This window comes from Falco punctatus (genome assembly GCF_963210335.1).
Source record: "Falco punctatus genome assembly, chromosome: Z".
In the NCBI taxonomy this organism is placed as follows: Eukaryota; Metazoa; Chordata; class Aves; order Falconiformes; family Falconidae; genus Falco; species Falco punctatus.
Window position 1 is genome coordinate 78,374,464 of NC_137586.1, and position 18,219 is coordinate 78,392,682.

General features: G+C 44.1%; 1 protein-coding gene across 1 annotated transcript in view; it reads left to right on the forward strand.

The window, feature by feature from the left end:
• The first annotated feature begins 2,388 nt into the window (after window positions 1–2,388).
• ARB2A (ARB2 cotranscriptional regulator A) overlaps window positions 2,389–18,219 on the forward strand; it is a 270,189-nt gene continuing 254,358 nt past the window's right edge. The window contains exon 1 of the mRNA XM_080372365.1: window positions 2,389–2,534. The gene's annotated coding sequence lies outside the window, so the exon portion shown is untranslated. The remainder of the gene's footprint in view (window positions 2,535–18,219) is intronic.

The following is an 18,219-nucleotide window of genomic DNA, read 5'->3' on the forward strand; positions in this document are numbered from 1 at the left end:
ATTTGTGTAGGCAAATTGCAGCTTCCATCTATTTCAGATGTAACTATTCACACTCCCTATTTCTGAAAACTGAATGCAAGAACCTTACTGGACATTCAACAGGCAATAAATAAACAGGTCTAAACCACTGAACTTAATTAACATATCCATAGCCACCTATGAATGCTCTAGCATTAGGAGGAATAGAAGACTAAAGAAGAAAACAAGACACAGATTTTGAAAAAGAATCAAAACACTCAGTTTAGGTACAACAGTAAGCATGCAGATAAGTATTTTTGCTCGTATTCCTGGTATTACTGTAGAACACAGAAGTCTATAAGGACACCAGAAGTCTACAGTCCTACACGCAGACAGAAGATAAAAGTCAGCCAATAACTATTTAACGCACACTACCTGTTTCCTCTTCACTGCTGATATTTGGAATTTTGGGGTCAGTCATCCCAGTCAGCCCTTCCCTCCCAGTCCAAGTCAGTTAGACTTGGAGACCTCCCCTTTGAACCTGCTGCCTCTCTGTAATATGAAGAGCTTCAAATCTATGGTTAATAGTTCTTTTCTGGTCAAGCATCTCCAAAACCACCAACCCTCTGCCCCTTGTTTTGATAAACTTTTCCTTCTTCGATACTTCCCTGGACCTGCAATTGTAAAGGGCTGTATCAAGATCATGGGCAAGGCACTTTTTTAGCTGTACTGCTCAGGCATGCCACCCCTGAAACCGGTTCCTGTCTCCTACATTCTGCACGTTCAATGTTTTGGTTGTTTGGCTTTTGGGGGTTTGGTTTTTGGGTTTGGTTTTTGGTGTGGGTTGGTTTTTGAGGTTTTTTTGTGGGAACTTCAGGAAACAGAGAATGATGACAGACCAGTTTAAGACTCCCAACAAAAAACACTTAAGTCAGTCTGAACCAGGTTCACTTTGCAACTTGGCAATACTTGTGAAAAGAGAGGGCATGAACTTTGAGTGAGAGGACAGGGTTGCTTACATGTTACCCAAAAACATTCATTAAATGAGTCCCAACCCTGACTTCTGTTCTGCTACAAGTCAAAGCTGGTAGTCTAGACCTTGATCACAGCACTGTTGTAGGGCATCCCAAATGTGTGGCATCAACAGGCCGACATCCAAGCACCACTTTTTCCTAACACAGAAAATACAGGGAAAATACTGTCTCAATATGAGAAGCTCAAAATACCAAACATAATTTGTAAAATGTAAACAGAAATGTTGTTCAAGGTGTTACAATATCTTCTGCATTGGAGAAGGAAAAATTTCACTCATTCCTTCCTTGGGTGTTGCTGAAAGCTCTTGAGATCAAAACACACAAGTTTGCTGTTTTCGGTCATAACAGAGAGAGCAGCTGGGAGCAACCTGGATGAGAAGCAGTTTCTCTTCTCCCACAGAGCCAGAGCCATCCATGGCTCTCATTCGCTCGATTTGGCCATCAGGCATGACCGAGAGCTAAGGGACGGTGGAACATTTCAGTCGCATGCATGGTATACAGCCAATCTCGCTTGTCCTTGGGACAGACACAGCTCGCAACTGTCCCGTGCAGACAGAGCTATGAGAGGTGGAAACCTCCACCGAGCATCTGTGTGATGCATGTTAGCAGCAGTCAAATCTGGAAAGCTTTTCAGGGGAGCAAGACAACACACCCCTGAAATGAAACTCAATGTGCTTCCTCTTGCTATGCCAGAGTGAGGGTGCTGTGAAGGCTCATGGCAGTCGGTGTTCTAATATAGGCCAACGCAACAGTCAGTCCTCATGAATTCCTGAAGCCACCCACAACACCTGCTGTGGAAACTTTTATCCCAAATCTTTTCGCTTTACAAATTCCTAAGCTATCAAAATGGAAACCTGGAGTGGAAACACGACCTTCCCAGTGGGATCTGCCAGCCCAAGGCACACCCCAAGCGTCAGCCCCAGCTCTCGATGCCTGCCTGCTCGGTGCCCCTCCTCTGTCGCCGCCTGCCCCGCGGGGACAGCGCGACGCTGGCTTCATTCCCACCGCCCTCCCCCAAGCCCCCTTCCCGGGAGCAGCCGCGGCCTCGGGGCAGTGCCGCGGTGGCCGTTGCCTCCCCGTGAGGCTGCGGCCTGCCGCCGCGCCGGCACCGAACGCGTCTTTCAGCCCCGCTGCCCCTCGCCCGACACCGGGGCCCAGGCTGGAGGCGGCTGAGGGGACTGCGGGACAGGGCGCCGGGGGCGATGGGGGCACGGGGATGCGGGGCGTGGGGGTGAGGGGATACAGGGATGAGAGGGCGGGGGGACGCGAGAATAAAGGGGTGCGGGACTGAGGGAATGAGGGGATGGGGTACGAGGGGGTGAGGGGACGACGGGGTGAGGCGCCTCCGCCGCCCTTCCCGCTCCACTTCCGGGTTCCCCGCCGCGCCCCCGGGCGCTGACGTCACCGCGCGCGGACCCCGGAAGTGGAGCCGGAGGGGGGCGGGCGGCGCCGCGCGCGGCGCCAGGACCCCAAGACGGCGAGGCGTTCCCCGGTAACGGCGCCGCGCCCGCCCCGCCCCGCCCCGTCGGCGACGGGCGCCAGGTACGTGCTGCGGCCCGGCCCCGGGCCCGGCCCGCCACCTCCCGCCGGGACCAAGGGGCGCGGCGGGGCCGGGGCGGGAGGGGGGCGGCCGGCCTTCTCCCTGCCGGCGGTGCCGCGGCGAGCGGGTGGGGGCGGCGGCGCCCAGCCTTCCCTCGCAGCCCCTGCCCCGGCGGAAGGCGCCGGGCCCGTGGGGCCTGGCCTCTTGGCGGCGGCAGGCCCGCAGCGGCGGCGGGGCTGGAGGGGGGCGGCGGCCGCCTGCGGTCGGGTCCCGGGCTGTCCGCGCCGGCCCCGTCCCGGCGCTGGGGGGCGGGTTTGGCGGCAGCGTGGTGCCCCGAGCCCCCCCGCCACGACAGACCCCGTGCGAACGCCGGCGGGGGACCGCCACCGTGTCACCTTCCCCGGGACCGGCCCGCGCTCTGTCCGCAGCAGCTCCACGTGTTTGCACCTTCTACGCCGCGCTTCGGTACCAGAGGGGCAGACGAACCAGAAAGCAACTATAATTTCCAATTTTCCAAATAACTTGAAGCTTCTTTTTTTTTTTCCCGTCCCCAAAATGCTCGCTCACAGTCATTGCTGCAGCCCTCTGGTGCTGTCAGCTGCTTCCACAAAACAGGACTTGTCAGTTTTCCCTGTTACCTAACAAGCTTTCCGTGCGGTCATAAATGACAAAAAGTTATTGTGTGAGCATAATTCTCCTGACTTGGTAATATACAGGTGGGCATGAGTGGTAATTTTTCATTCCTGCTTTTGCTTTCCTGGATATACGTGACTGAAAACTTCTTTCTGGAGTGGAGTTTCTCCTAGTTGGTCTGGCAGCTTAGAAGCCTCCATGAAACGTTTGTAATTTGAGTTATCCAGGTGTAAATGTAGGGAGATAATTTTTCAGTTTAAACTGTTGCTGTTACTTGGTTTTGGCTTGACAGTAACTCAAAATTTGTTACTCTAAACCATCGGATGTTACACATCTCTAGTACCTTTTAAAAAAACAAGTGTTTTGCTTTTTAAAGAAGTGTTGGCTTCTTTTTTTCTTTTAAAGCTTAATTACTGACACTTTTGATGGAGAATGTACCGCTTTCCTTCCAGATAGTTAACTTCTGTGGCATTACCTGAGCCAAGCTGCTAGGTCTCCTGCAAGCCAGTTTAATGAGTCTTCACAAAATGTAGCATCTGGTTTGCACTATTTCTATGTGAAGTTTTTGGCTAAGGTATTAAGTTTGAATAAGCAGGTAACAGACCTTGGTGAGGACACACCATCATTGGCCAAAGAGATGTTACATGAATAGTAACTTACATGAATAATAAACATGAATAGTAATTACAGAGCTAACTGGATGTATTTGGGTTTAACTGCGTGGTGATTTGGTGATGCCTTGAAGAGTAGGGTGGTGGCAATATTTGCCTTTGAAGAAGCATAAGCACCACTTGTACAGCAAAAAAGATGGGGTCCTTTTAGTAACTGCTAATATTTTCTTGGAATTGTTAATGAGACTGTGAGTGAAGGAGGGTGGCAGCCTGTTGTGCTGCCCATGGTAAAGCTGCCTGATGATAGCTTGTTGGTTAGAGAATGCCTGTAGGATGTTAACATTAGACTATTTGTAATTATGTAGGAAAAAGAAAAAATGCTCTCTTGTAGGGAAGGCTACAGTATTAGCAACTGAAGGTACTGAACAGTGTAAAGGGTATCACAGTGATAGCAATGTAAAATACAGAAAGCGTGTCTTTATATGCTCCTCTGCATTTAGAAGTGAACAGTTCTGGTATTCTGAGTGCTTCAGATCTTCAGTGTCTTTCCAAAAAAGTAATAATCATTATATGCTCGCGAGAGTACTGGTCTTCACAGGATAGCTGTAGACAGAAGCCCCAGGTGATGGCTGAAGTTACTGCGTGCCTGTCTGCTGGAGGTCTGGTGTGCCACCCTTGGTGTTGGGCTGGGCACTCCCCTGCCCACCTCAGTCAAAACACGGTGGGTTAAGACAGGTGTAATATTTATAGTGTTAAGTTGACCTGACTCTTTTTGTCTGAAATAGGTTAGCAGATGCTGGTAGGCATAGGAATGAAATGAAAACTTCCAGCAGGCCAGCAGTACTGAGCAGCTGGAGGCGGACAAGGGCATCATCATTTCAGAGGCATCGTGCACACTCGGAGTGCTGTCTGCTTTACTGAAATACCTTTAATTATTTGAGTTTTCTCACCGCTGCCTGGATTTTGTCTGTTTTCTTTGGATTGCTTTTTCAGTGATGGTAGCCAATTATGACTATATGTTAATCTGCTAGTTGACTTGACCATGTTTTTTACTGAATTGCATTTTATGTACTGGTTAGCTAATGTTTGGAAGAGCTTCTCCTTATAATTACTCAGTGGGGATTTATCTGTTGGTCTCTGTTCTTTTAAGTTCACAACTTTTTCTTTCCTTCCCCCCCCCCCGCCCCGAAGACTCAATGCTGACTTTAGAGGTTTTGTCCATTCCAGGCTCTATAGAAAAAGTTCTGAATGCAACTCTGTTGCTGGTACTTTGAATTTGACCCACTGTTCCTTTGGGGAACAATGTGCTGTGGTGACTGAGGAGTTTTTTAGATTTACAATAGATTCCTGGAATTCTTTGAAGTAAAGCATACATACAAAGAATGAATTGATATCTCTTTTTATTTTTTTCCACTCGCTTACTGAAACAGATTGGTTAACAGTGGGCATGAAAACATGTGCTTATGGAATTTAATGCTGCCCTATGAGGGTGGTTTTTTGTGCTTTGGAAGGGACTTTTTTTTTTTTCTCTTTCTAAGTGTGATCATACATATATCTACTTAGCCTGTAGATCAGTTTCATAGGTTTGCACTGGGTGGAATTCCTGAACTATAATTTAATGGGTTTAAAATGTGGGGTTTTTTCATGGATGTTGTGTTTTAAGTGCTGTGGCTATGGTATGTGTTATATGTGTATACATGCACACACCTTTTCATTTTTTGAGAGGAAGGCTCTGGAGTGATGACTCTGTGAACTTACTGTTTAACTACTCACAGTGTTTCTTACGCTGTTCTCATAATGTGACTGAGTCTTACTGGAAGGTGAAAAGGTAGAGTGTTCAATTTTGTATAATCTTTGCCTTTCTGCTCAGCTCACCATCATGTACTTACTAATGCTAGTTTTGGAGTGATTTTTGTTTTATGGCTGCTTCTAGGAATTAGACTGGGACCCACAAGTTGTTTCCGTCCTGCTCAGGACCTGCTCTGTTGACAGAGTGCCCAGGGTGCAGTTTCACAGCCCGTTTACATTACATCTCCACTGCTGGAAGGGGCAGCATGCCTCTCTTCTTCCTGCCCCATCCCTCCTGGATGTAGGAGAGATCAGCTGGCTGCATAGTGAGCTGGGTAAGGAAGCTGATCCAGCTGATACAAAACTAGAGATATATAAAAAGCTCCTTTCTCATTGCAGCAGCTTGCTCACTAGTACAAGTGCCGTCATAAGAAACAATGTGAGACTGTAGTAGGGAGTGGAGAGACTGGAAGAAGGGCTGAAAGTGTTGTATTGTAGGGACGTGGATCGTGAATCTGCAGCCTGTGTTGCCTTGCACTTGAACTTACCGTGCGGAAAGCCCCTCTACCAGCTTCCTGAGCAGCCTGCTCCTATTAATTAATTATTAATGATACTGCTGCTGAGGATGGTACCCCGCTCTGTGGCGTAGTGCAGTCTTCATGCAACCACTTGTATTCTGGTTTCATTCTCCTGGATAGTCTCAGCTTCCAGCTTGATGGAGCCTCTCTGGTACTGCAGTTTGTATTCTGTTGAGTGGGTATCCAAGGAGGAAAGATGAACTGTGTAGAGTTTATCAGGTTAATTTTAGGTGTTTCTGCTTTACAGTTATTGTAGTTTCTGTATCCTGACTTCCTGTTGCCCAGCAGAAGTTGAAGGGGACCAGCCTGTGCTAAGCCTGCTAATACAGACGTTTGAGGCTTGGAAGTAGTCATTTTTAATACTTATCTGAAATAAGTGTTGTCTTAGCAACTGCAGTATTAGCTGAATCAATATATTTAGTATGGTGGTAAATTTAGGATACTCATCTGTGAGCAAATAGGGTTTTTTTCTCAGGTAAACGAAAGAAAATTTTTATCACCTTTATCATCTCTCTGGAAGCAGAGATGATGGTTAAAATAAGAATTAGTGGTACACATCGTCAGTTGGACTGCAGATTAACCAGTTCCACTGTTGACTGGCAATAGGTCCATGCCTGAAGCAGCAGTGGTACTGAATGTTAGTGTTTGTGTTTCTTGATGCTTATGCATTTAAAGTCAGGCCCATCAGGTTACATCGCTCAAGTTTCTACTTTTGGTGGTGGTGGGTGTAGTTTTTTCATTATCAGTTGTTTATAAGAAAGATTTTCTGTCTACTGCCAATTTCAAGTAAAAGTTTAAGCTAAGTATTTGGGTTTTTTGAGAGGGACATACTGAAAAATGCTTTCAACTGTATGAAAATATTCTTGATTACTCTTAAGTACCCCTAGGCATCTCCAAGATGTAGATAAGAAATATGAAATTTAATAGGAAGATAGCTTTGGAAATTGCAAACTATTTCCCAAGACAGCTAGTCTGGATTTGTCTGAATTATAAGCTTCATAAAGTTGCCATTTTCCATTTGCAATTAAATCTTTTAAAATATTTGTTTTGAATTCTCTGGACATTTCAGCTGCAAGGTACATACTCTGCTGGCCTACTGAGCTTTCTTCACTGTGTCAGCTTTATGTGGTGTGCATGACAAAAGCCTCTGGTAGGTCACAGGAAAAATGGGTTCTTCTGTTTCTCATCATCCCTTAACTGAGGTGTATTTTGGCTTAGGAACAGGCATAACGGACCACATTCTTGTTTTATTTCTGCTGCATGCTGGGAGCTAGCAGGTCTGTTGCATTTTGCAGCCATTGTACCTCTGTGCTTGAAGGAAAACTATCATGGTTTTTAGAGTAATAACTGCTTGTCTGAGAAGATGGACAAGGCGATTCTGATTGATCATGTTGTTAATCTGCCAAGTAGTACTCTCCAGGTTGTCTTGAACATTCCATTGAACACCAAACCCAACACATAAGGTAGTGGTTATAGTTTGTTTTGAAGTTCTGCAAACCAGGCTTTACAAAGCCTTGAAATGCACGTTTAAGTGAATGTCATATTTGTGCGTAGCACCTTTAGCGTATAACAATACAAATCTGAGTCTTCTTGTTTAACTGAAGACTGTGCTAAACCATATTCTTGCTTTGCTTTATTCCTTCATATCCAAAGCGCTAGAGTATAGCCAAGCAACACTGAAACCACCTAGCTTTTTTTTTTAAACAAATGAGCATGTAATTCCTCTTGCAGAACATGTGTACTATAAACCCATCTCAAGAAATAAGATGTTGAGTAAGTGCACTAGATTTAAGTAAAAACAGGCACCACAGTAAAAATGCAACCAAAAGTATTTTCAGAGGAAAAATATGTTAACAGAAGACTTGGTAGTGAGAGAGCCATTATATAAAGGCATTATGGAAAGATGGTGAAATGAGGGATAAATAGGTGTGCTCATGCACACAATCTGTATCTCTCTTGAAGAATAATAGTCCCTGTACTGAAAGAGTAGCTCCCCACTGAAGCATATGATTAAATTCTGTGAATAAAATCTGAATCTGTATATTGATAACTCTCGAGATGCAAGACTGTGTTAACATAGCGGCCCACCACCCAAGCCAAGGGGAAAGATTTCAGGGCAGGCACAGCCATCAAAATCAGTAAAGCAATTATAAATTTAAGCTCTTATTTGATACATGGTAGTCAATAAGTCAAAAATTAGTGGAGGTTTCTTGATACTTTATTTTAAATGTTTGTGTTTTGGAACAGCAGAGTTTGAAATTTGGAAGAGTAAACTGTTGCCTATCACAATAATCATTTATTGAGTCCTTCTTTTGCTTTGTCTGTATATCTTTCTTGCCCATGTTGGCAAATCAGGCTAAGAGTTTTCAGGTGGCAGCTGTATGTTCCAGCCTTGTTCTGTCACCTTGGTTGCACCAGGTAATGAACAAAATCTGAGAACTGATAAGTTAAAAATATACTCTTAAAAAAAAATAAAAAAAAAAAAAAGAGGAGGGAAAGAAAGGAAGATAGTTTTAACTCAGATCAGGTTCCTGTTCTGGTGTAACTCAGATCTGATTCTCTGTACTGGTTCACTATGCATTGCTACATACAGTTCTGTCAGTGCAGCTGAGGGGGTAGCGTGGGTAGGGGGTGGGACCGCTTAAGTCATTTTGCAAAGATGTGTTTGGGAATATGTCCTTTGATTCTAAGACCTGGGGGCAGGAACGGTCTTTGTTCTGTATTTGTTCTCTAAGACACAGTGGGGTACTTGTTATCTGTCCGGATGAAGTTGAACACAGCTTTCCCTTGGGTTGGATTTAACATTTCTCAGCATAAGAAATTGTCTTCAATTTTTAGAAATTTCAAGCTTGTTCTGATAATGGCAGCATGAAAGCTCCAGGTTATCTCACTCAGTGTTATGTCCACTGTGATAATGGAACTTTTATTTCCAACAAGTTGCAATAGATGCTTAACCACCATGCTATGGGAGATTTCATATCTGTAGCAAACCCCAGCTAGTATCCTGACTAGTACTTTATTTCTTAAGACATGGTTTTCTGTTGTCAGTGACTCAGAAACGTACAATGACATTTTTGGCACACAGTGCCATTTGTTCTCCATTGTTGCCCTTCCTAAATAGGTTTTATCTCTTGATTCTAGCATTACATTCTTGTGAATCATCCCACCAACTTCACTAATATCAGATAAGTTGAATGTATGTTCCTGCAGGAATGCTCTAAGTTTTTGTTAATATCTTCCCAACGTCATTCTGTGGGTAATTAAAAGATTTTTTTTTTTTAATTGCCTTTTAATTCTTTATTTTGCTAGTTCTATTCTCCTTGTCTTTCTTTCTGGTGAATATTTAAGTAGTCATAAAAATTAGGGTAACTCCCTAAGGAGTAAATGTGAAAGGACCACACCAAAATAACCAGCAGTTTGAATTCTTGCATGTGTGAGGTAGTAGGTTGAGGCATAAGGCAAGGAATAGAAATACACTGAGATGGAATGTCCAGTTCCTTATTGATACCAACCCATACCTGCATTTTCTTCAGATGAGGGAGAAAGCTGTTACTTCATTTGTATCAGATAGAAATTGAATTTTTCAAAGCTAGTAGCACATTCCTTTGAGAAGCTCAGATTTTGCCTACCCAGAGATATCCAGAGGAAACATTTAAAAGAACATTATTTAGAAAATTCCTGAGAACGACAATCTTTGGAGAGTACTGCCAGCAGGAATATAAGGAAACTTTACACATGTGGTAGTAAACTCTAGCTTTCCAGAAAAGGAGCATGATGTAGATAATCTAGCATTTTTTCTTTGTTTTGCTAGTACTAAATTGCATTTACCTTCTGTTCTCTGTAGCAGCATAGGATAGTAGATAAATAAATTCTAATGTTTTATATTATGGGAAATGCTGGTAGATACACCCCTCAAAAAAATTTACCGTGGGGGTGGTCAAACAAGGGAATGAGGCTCAGAAATTGTGGAATCACCGTAGTTGCACATGTTTGGAACTTGACTGGGCAAGTGCCTGAGTGACCTGTTCTGGTAAGACTAGCTTTTTCAGGAGGTTAGGCAAATTGGCCACCAAAGGTCCATTCCAGTATGCGTGATGCTGTGGTGCAGTACCTTTGTGTCTTTTATTTCTTTTGGGTAAGAAACATAATAATTGGTGTCCTAGTTTCAGCTGGGATGGAGTTAATTATCTTCTCAGGAGCTGCTGCAGTGCTGTGCTTTGGCTTTGGTGTGAGACTGCTCAGTTCCTCAGGCCTTGCTAGCAAGGAGGCTGGAGGGGCACAAGGGGTTGGGAGGGGACACAGCCAGGACAGCTGACCTCAACTAGCCAGAGAGGGATTCCGTACCGTGGGACATCATGCCTGGTATATGTACCCGGGGGGCTGGCCGGGGCAGGCAGGGCATTCTCGGGCACTGGCTGGGCATCGGTCAGCAGGCGGTGAGCAGTTGTGCTGTGCACCGCATGTTCCTTTCCGCCTTTCCCTCCGGATGTTATTCTTTCCCTCCCCCTTTCCATTATAACTGTTATTGTCATCATTGTTATTGTTCTTACATTTTTATTCTATTTCAACTATTAAATTGTTCTTATCTCAACCCCTGAGTTTTACATTCCTTTCCAAGTCTCCTCCCCATCCTTCTGGGTGAGAGGGGAGTGAGCGGAGTGGCTGTGTGGTGCTTTATTACCAGCTGGGGTTAAACCATGGCACTTGGCAAGGTCTACGTTTGTGTCTGGTATCAACTTCAGGTTTAGTATGTAAAAATCTCCAGTGGTTCTACCTGTACAAGACATACTGTGCCCTTTTGGTTGGTTGGACATATCTACCAGTGCCATAGAACAACAGAGTGTGCTTGTTCTGCTACTGGGCTGTGGTGAGGGTGACAGTTGGAAGTGGACAGCAGGGAATTTGGTCTGAGGAGAACGTTCAGTGGCTTTGTTATTGCCATGCTTGTTCTGTAATGACCAGATGAATGAAACCTGGGGACTGAAGCGGAGTAGACTAGGGGAAGTTTGGAATGAGGAGTTGAGCTGGCAGTGTCTTTGTGGAAGCACTTGAAAGTACGAGTGAAGACAGCTTGGGGAGAGGGTTGGAGTGGCACTAGGAGCTCTCAGAGTACAATGAGGCCAAGTGGGACTAGGAGCTTGTGAGAGAGGTCATAGAAGATGATTGAGAAGCACTTAAATACAGGGGATGAGGAACTGAGGATGGGAGAAACTGTAAGGTCATACTGAAGGCTCAAGAGAGGAAGGTCAGACAAAAAATTGAATAGTTCCTTATCAAGTGAGTGCCTGTATTCTACGCATTGACAGATGCAGAAGTGCAACGAAAAAAATTAAATGTGATTATGGCATCTGTACAGGGTTTGTACAAAACACTGGCAAGGTTTTGGCAGTGAGGGGCTGCAGGGGTGGCTTCTGTGAGAAGCTGCCAGAAGCTTCCCCCATGGCCGACGGAGGCGACACCAGCCGGCTCCGGGATGGCCCTGCCGCTGGCCCAGGCCGGGCCCGTCGGTGGCGGTGGCAGCGCCTCCGGGGTAACGGCTTTAAGAAGGGGGAAAACCCGCCCCGTGCAGCCGGGGCTGCCCTTCCAGCAGCACCGTGTGAGAGCCGCGGCCCTGCGGCCCCCAGGGACCGCGCTGGGCCCGGCCGGGCCTGGGGGGCTGCGCCCCGCGGGGGCCCCGGGCTGGGGCGGCGGTGAGGAGCTGCGGCCCCCGGGAAGGGCTGGCGCTGGAGAAGCTCCTGGAGAAACGTGTCCCGCGGGGGGACCCCGGGCTGGGGCTGCGCAGGGTGTGAGGAGGACAGAGCGGCAGGGACAGCTGAGGGACTGACCCCAGCCCCATGCCCTGTCCCCTGCGCCGCCGGCGGGGAGCGGGGAGAGAAACTGGGGGTGAAGCTGTGCCCAGGCGGAAGGGAGCGGTGGGGGGAAGGTGCCTTTAAGGTTTGACGTTATTTCTTATTTTCTACTCCGATTTGATTGGTGGTAAATTCAGCTAATTTTCCCAAGCCGAGTCTGTCTTCCGGATGACAGGAATTGGTGGGTGATCCCCCTGTCGTTACCTCAACCCTCCAGCCGTTTTGTTGGACTTTCTCTCTCCTGCCCAGCTGAGGAGGGGAGTGATGGAGTGGATTTGGGGGGCACCTGGCCTCCAGCCAGAATCAACCCCACATGCTTTCATTTTGTAAATGACGTAGAGAGTACATTTATTGATTTTACAGAGAATACCAGGCTGGGAGGGGATTCAAGTTCTCTGAAGAATAAATTTAGAATTTTAAATGGCTTAGAAAAATTAGAGAAACAATGGAAAAGAAATAATGCCTTTTAACAGGGCAAATGCTAAGTGCTGTGCTTATATTAGATAGTTTCCTACATAAATACAAAATAGCAGTTATTCTACAAAAAAGAATCCCAGATTTTTAGGTGAATCATAGTCTGAACATGCGTCAGTAGCACGCTGCTGTTGCAATAAGGGTAATCATTCTTCTCGGATGTATAGTTAGAAGGGACATATTTAAACATGTCACATGGTGATTTCATTCTACTCCACATTGCTTGGGCTTCATCAGTTTTGGGTATCACATTTAAGAAATGGTTTGAGCTGATTTCGGCTAGGGGAAAGCTACAAGAATCTTCAGAAGTCTAGGGGGAAAAAAAGTGCAATGTGGAAAGGTAGAAAGAGTAGTTTGCTCAGACTAGAGGAGACTGAGGGAGATATGAAAACAGTTTGCAGGTACAGGAAGGGATGCTACGAAGAGAAAGGGTATAAACTTTCTAAGTGTCAAGAAGTAAAATGCTGTGGCAAAAGTTAGGAAAAATATTCTCCTGAAAAGAGTAGTTTAATGTTGGAATAGATTTCTGTTTACAGCCAAAATACTCCTACTGAGTCAGATGTTTAGTTTAGTTGTCACTAATGCTGGGGGATGTGGTTTCCCTGTAGCTGCTGGAGCCTCTGCACAACCACCCACCTTGCATGGAGAGGAGAACTTCAGCTTTGGTGTCAGAGGTTTCCCCTTGTCTTCCCTTCCTCAGGGCTGTCAACCATGGCTGGGGCAAGCAGAGCAAAAGGCAGGAGGTCTGGCGGTTCGGATGCCCATTGGGGCGGGCACAAAATGAGGTTCAAGCATGAACTTAGCCTAACAACATGAGGAGGTTGGGGAGTGTTCATTGTGAATATTTAAAAGAAGTTAGGCAAGACCACACTGGACAGAAACTTAGATAGAGATGACGCTAAGTTAGAGAAGTAGGAGAGAATGAGGTGACTTCCTCTTTGTTTTTATTTTCTCCACATTGCTCTTTTTGTGTAAGACTGCATGGGCGCTGAACTGAGTTTGTGCAGGCAACCTTAATTTTGATATTTCCTGATACCTGTAGGCTTGACAGTCTTTTGGTAGTGTCTGTGGGTGATGAAGGCACATATATTAAGCGTATGCTATTATCTGTGGAAATAGGGTATGGACACTTTTTAAGGTTTTATTCATCTGCAGGGTGATTTTAACCAGCTTGAAGGTGTTTAATGCACTTAAAAGAATAGTTACCAATAGAATGAGTAATATCCAGTGTTGTCAGCTTTCACAAATTTGTCATGACTGTGGCCCTGATGGTTTTGACAGTTTTATGATGATAAATTTTGGCTGTTTCACACAAATTGAAGAATCAGAAAGAAATTCCTAACAACACGAAACAAACTGCTGAGACCATGAGCTCTTAATTCTTGCTCAACCACATGCTGCTCATGATGATTCTCACAGCCGTTGCTATAAGCTGTTTGTTGCTATTGTGGGAAGTGACCAACTTATGTATAAATACATACATGTACACACATTTTTTGCATATCCATTTCTTTTAATAATTTTTGCTGTGCTGTAATTGGTTTTGGTAGTTGATGTGATAATTCTCTTTGCAAATTCACTTTGTCCTGTGTTTATACTGTTCATGTGACCTTCAAAGGCTCAGCACAGCTTTCATTTAATTACAAAAATATTCTTGTTTACATAAGGATACTTCAAGGTGGTGCTATTTCAGTGCAGATTTCATTGAAAATTGACAGTTACAAAATCATGGAATATGTCAAGTTGGAAGGGACCCATAAGGATCATCGAGTCCAACTCCCTGCTCCTCAGAAAGTACTTAAAACTAAATTATGTGGCTAAGCATTGTCCAGATACTCCTTGAACTCTGCTAGACTTGGTGCCATGAGAAAATGTTTGTATTGCTTACAGTGGGCTTTTCACGAGTCTTGTCACACTTGGGAGGTTGATGCTTGTTCGTATTTTTTCCATGTGACACAACTGTATAATGTGTCTCTGCTTTGCTTGTGTTAATTTTTGTGTAGTATTGGGAAGCAATACAATCAACTGCTATACATGTTGACATGAAAATAAGAACTTTAACATGGCTAGACTTTAGTAGATGTGTTCTGTTTACATGGCTTTTTAGGGTTAGACATTATTAATCTGATCATAAGGTGACATGAAGTTGAAATAACACAATAGGTTGTTTACCATTGTCCTGTAATTAGTGTTCTTTTATCAATAAACACTGTTGTAGCTGTTACATTTTTCCATTACCACACTATTCAAACCATTAAGTTGTGTTTAACAGCAGCATTCCTTCTAAAAAGGTACCTAATCGCAGTCTGAAAGAGTTATGAAGAGTCCAAAGAGTCCACTACTTCCCATAACTTAATGGTTAGTCGTTGTCTTTCCTGAGAGTGATTATTTATTAAAGTTAACGCAAAGAACAATAAAAGAGGTGTTAAAGGAAGTCCTTCGAATGATAAAGGAAATCTTAGAAGATGAGAGAAGTGCTGATGGTGTGTCTGTACTTGGTAGAAGAGAGTGGTTCAATCCAGAAAATATTAGATTGTAAATATTTTGTAAAGGGAGTACTTCAAGATAAATTTCATTCAAGCTTCAAGACTGTTTAGTATCGGTAAAATAGCCCTGTCATGAGGCACTAATGTGCTTCTAGAAAAGTTTTAAGTAGCACTTTTTAGGAGTGGTAGTTTCCTGTAAATACTGCTTAGGAGTGAACTTGAGAAACAATGTTGAATTGTTACTAGTGCCATTTTGTTTTATAACAGCAGTGCAGTCAAGGGGATGTCTGGCTGGGATTTAGCTTTGCTTAAAAGGAGCTGGAAGGAGATGCTGTTGGATGGCAATGCCAGCCCTGTGCCCTTGTGGCAATGAAGGCAAACGGGGTCCTCCATTGTATTGGGTGCTGTGTCTGGTTTTGTCCTCTGATTTCAAGAGAGACACTGAAATATTAGAGAAGGACCAGTAGGTGGCCACCAGGATGATTACTGTGTTAGAAGGATGATTAGCATGTTGGAGAACTCAAAATTTTGGGGAAGGTTCAAGGAAGTTTGTAGAGGAGAGAAGGCTTGGGAAGATTTTATCAGTTACATGATACCTAGAAGGTAGTTGTGAAGAAGTTGTTCTCTACTTACATGGATGAGAGGAGAAATTTAATCTGGGTGTAAGAAAATCTTTTAGGAATGTTAATCATTGGTGTAAGTTCCTCAGAGGCATGACAGAATCTCCCTAACTGGAAATATTAAAGGCTTACCTTGGCAGATCCCCAGCTTACCTGATGTGAGGCCTAATGAAGTACTGTCTAGGAGAAGGCTGGTGACCAGAGCATTTCCAGAGGTCTTTTCCAACATAGACTGCTCTGTGATGGTGTGGGTTAGAGCTGTTTGGCAGTCTTGCCTCTGGGCAGAGATAGCAAGGTTGTAGATGAGGCAGTAGCAGAGCTGTCTAAAGAAGTCTGGTCACAGTTACTGACTTAGGCAATTAATGGAATATTTTTAATGTAAATTTTAAATTTTTCAATTTTTAAAGCTGAACCAGTAATGAAAATTAAATTTACTTGTCTTGCTTTTTAATCTTTGTTCTTTTTATTATTTTGTAATAGAAAGTAAAAAGATCTACTGAAGTAAAATTAAAAATACAAGTGTGATGCAGTCGGAATTTTAAGATTGAGTTCATATAATTATCAAGCTAAAAGGCTAATGTGTTTACATTATTCACATTGTTTATACATATATATATTGCAATATAGTGCTGCTTTATGACAATCCAGCAGAAGCAAATCTGTGGACTGCATGTGTTTCACAGGGCTATTTGCTTTGTCCTCCAGATAGTTGAAATGAAGCGATACTACTTGGTTCGGCTGGCCAAATAGCATGTGCTATCTCAGGTAGAGGGCAGAGCAAAGACATTTGAGATTCTATATTAGTAAGCTGGGAAAAATGATAAAATCGAAGAAACAGATGTCCTACAGCAGGAAAAGCTGTAGGCAGAGCTGTAAGGCGGATTTCTTGAGGCTGCTGCAAAGAGGTGGTGTGTAGATTATGGGAATTTGGGGTATTTTAGTCTGATTCTGAAATAAGGTATCTTAATGGTGAAGTGATGTCTTCAGTAGCCCTACATGCTCATTTGAGTTGTTCGTGATTTGATTCCACATAGCATCCATCCGTTTTGGGTATTTCTGTGTCATCAGCGTTATATACAGAGTAGTCAGGTGGGATGGTGGTAATTATTCTTTGCATGTGCACATTCTGGAAGGTGTTGGAGGAAACAGGTATGTCACAGAAAGCTGGGTGCATGTGGAGTGGCTGGAAGACAACGGACATATTATGAGCAATCCAGACCAAGTAACTTTGTTGTAATAGCAGGCCGAAGCTGTAACAAGCTGCAGCTGTTGTGAAGGACATATGCAAGGCCAAGGGAGACAGAGAAACCGTGTATTCGCGGAGAGGTAAGAGAGTTGGACAGAAAGATGAGAAAAACCAGGATGCCTGCACAAGGAGGGAGCAGCATGTGGGCACCACGCCGGGACCGATCATGGGGGAGGTGGAAGCGTGTGAACGAGTGGTTTTAACCTCTCACCTTTTACATAGCAAAGCCTGCGTAGCGTGTGTATTTTTAGCTGGGGGTATAAATTGGTGTGGGTCTATTAATAGCACCTGTAGAGTATAAATTGCTGTGTATCCCTTAATAAAGTGGCACTAACTTGATCACATTGATTGTATAAGTTGTGTCTGAGCCTTCTGCATCAACAGGTGCACCTCTTACCTTTCCGTAGTCTCTCCTTGTGCACGTCTTCAGCACGGAGTCTGGAGTAGAATTAGAAATACCTTGCTGTATATGAGGATCCGGACAGTTTCTCACCTTCCCTCTTCTGCGGCTGTCCTGCAAATGATTTTTGTGTGTCTCCTAAGAGAAGGCTCTTTTGATAAGTCATTGAGTTTTTCTGTGTTCAGATCTTTTTCTTTCCCAGCAGACCCATGGGATTTCTTGAGAGAGGATGACATTAAAAAAAGACTAAAAATTCTGACTTTGTCCTGTAATTTGCTACATACAGAGATGAGGCTATTGAGATTCGGTCTACTCCACCCCATGTTTCAAGCCAGAATCCCATTAAAACAAACAGACTAGTACAATAATCTTAAAATCTCATCCAAGCAGGTTTTTTTATAAACTATCACAGGGCAATTTCAGGTATATTATGGAGTAATACTGTGCCAAGTCCTTGTGAATTATCCTTGCGATGTACAGTGACAGGAAGATCTGATTCTGTAATTAAAGAGCATGTCACAGAACTGGTTTCCAAATAATTGTACAGCTTCAACATTTCTTTTTGTCCTCATCAGCTGAGATGTAGCCCCATGCACGAATGGAACAACACAATACAAATCTTGCACTGAATATAGCATTATTACATGTTACATGGGCTTTTTCTGAGGCTTCAATTGCAGGGTGTTAGTTCTTCATAAATTTTAATTCCTTGAATTTACCCTAGCAACTGCTGTTTGTGGAGGATACTTGCTGGCCTTCTAGAGGAAGGCGGTGATGAAGGGCATCTTGAAATTGATGTCCTACTTATCCATGTACATTCATCTTGGGTGCTGAGGTTGGGAAAGCTAGGGAAGGTTCTTCAAAGCTCTTAAAAAGCAGGAATCCTACAGTCCATAGTTCTGAGCATCGAAGCAAATAATTAAGGCTGAACGCCCAGGATATGGGAAATACACAAAAAGAGGTTATCTGAAAACATGTTGATTTTCAAGAGTTAAGCAATAT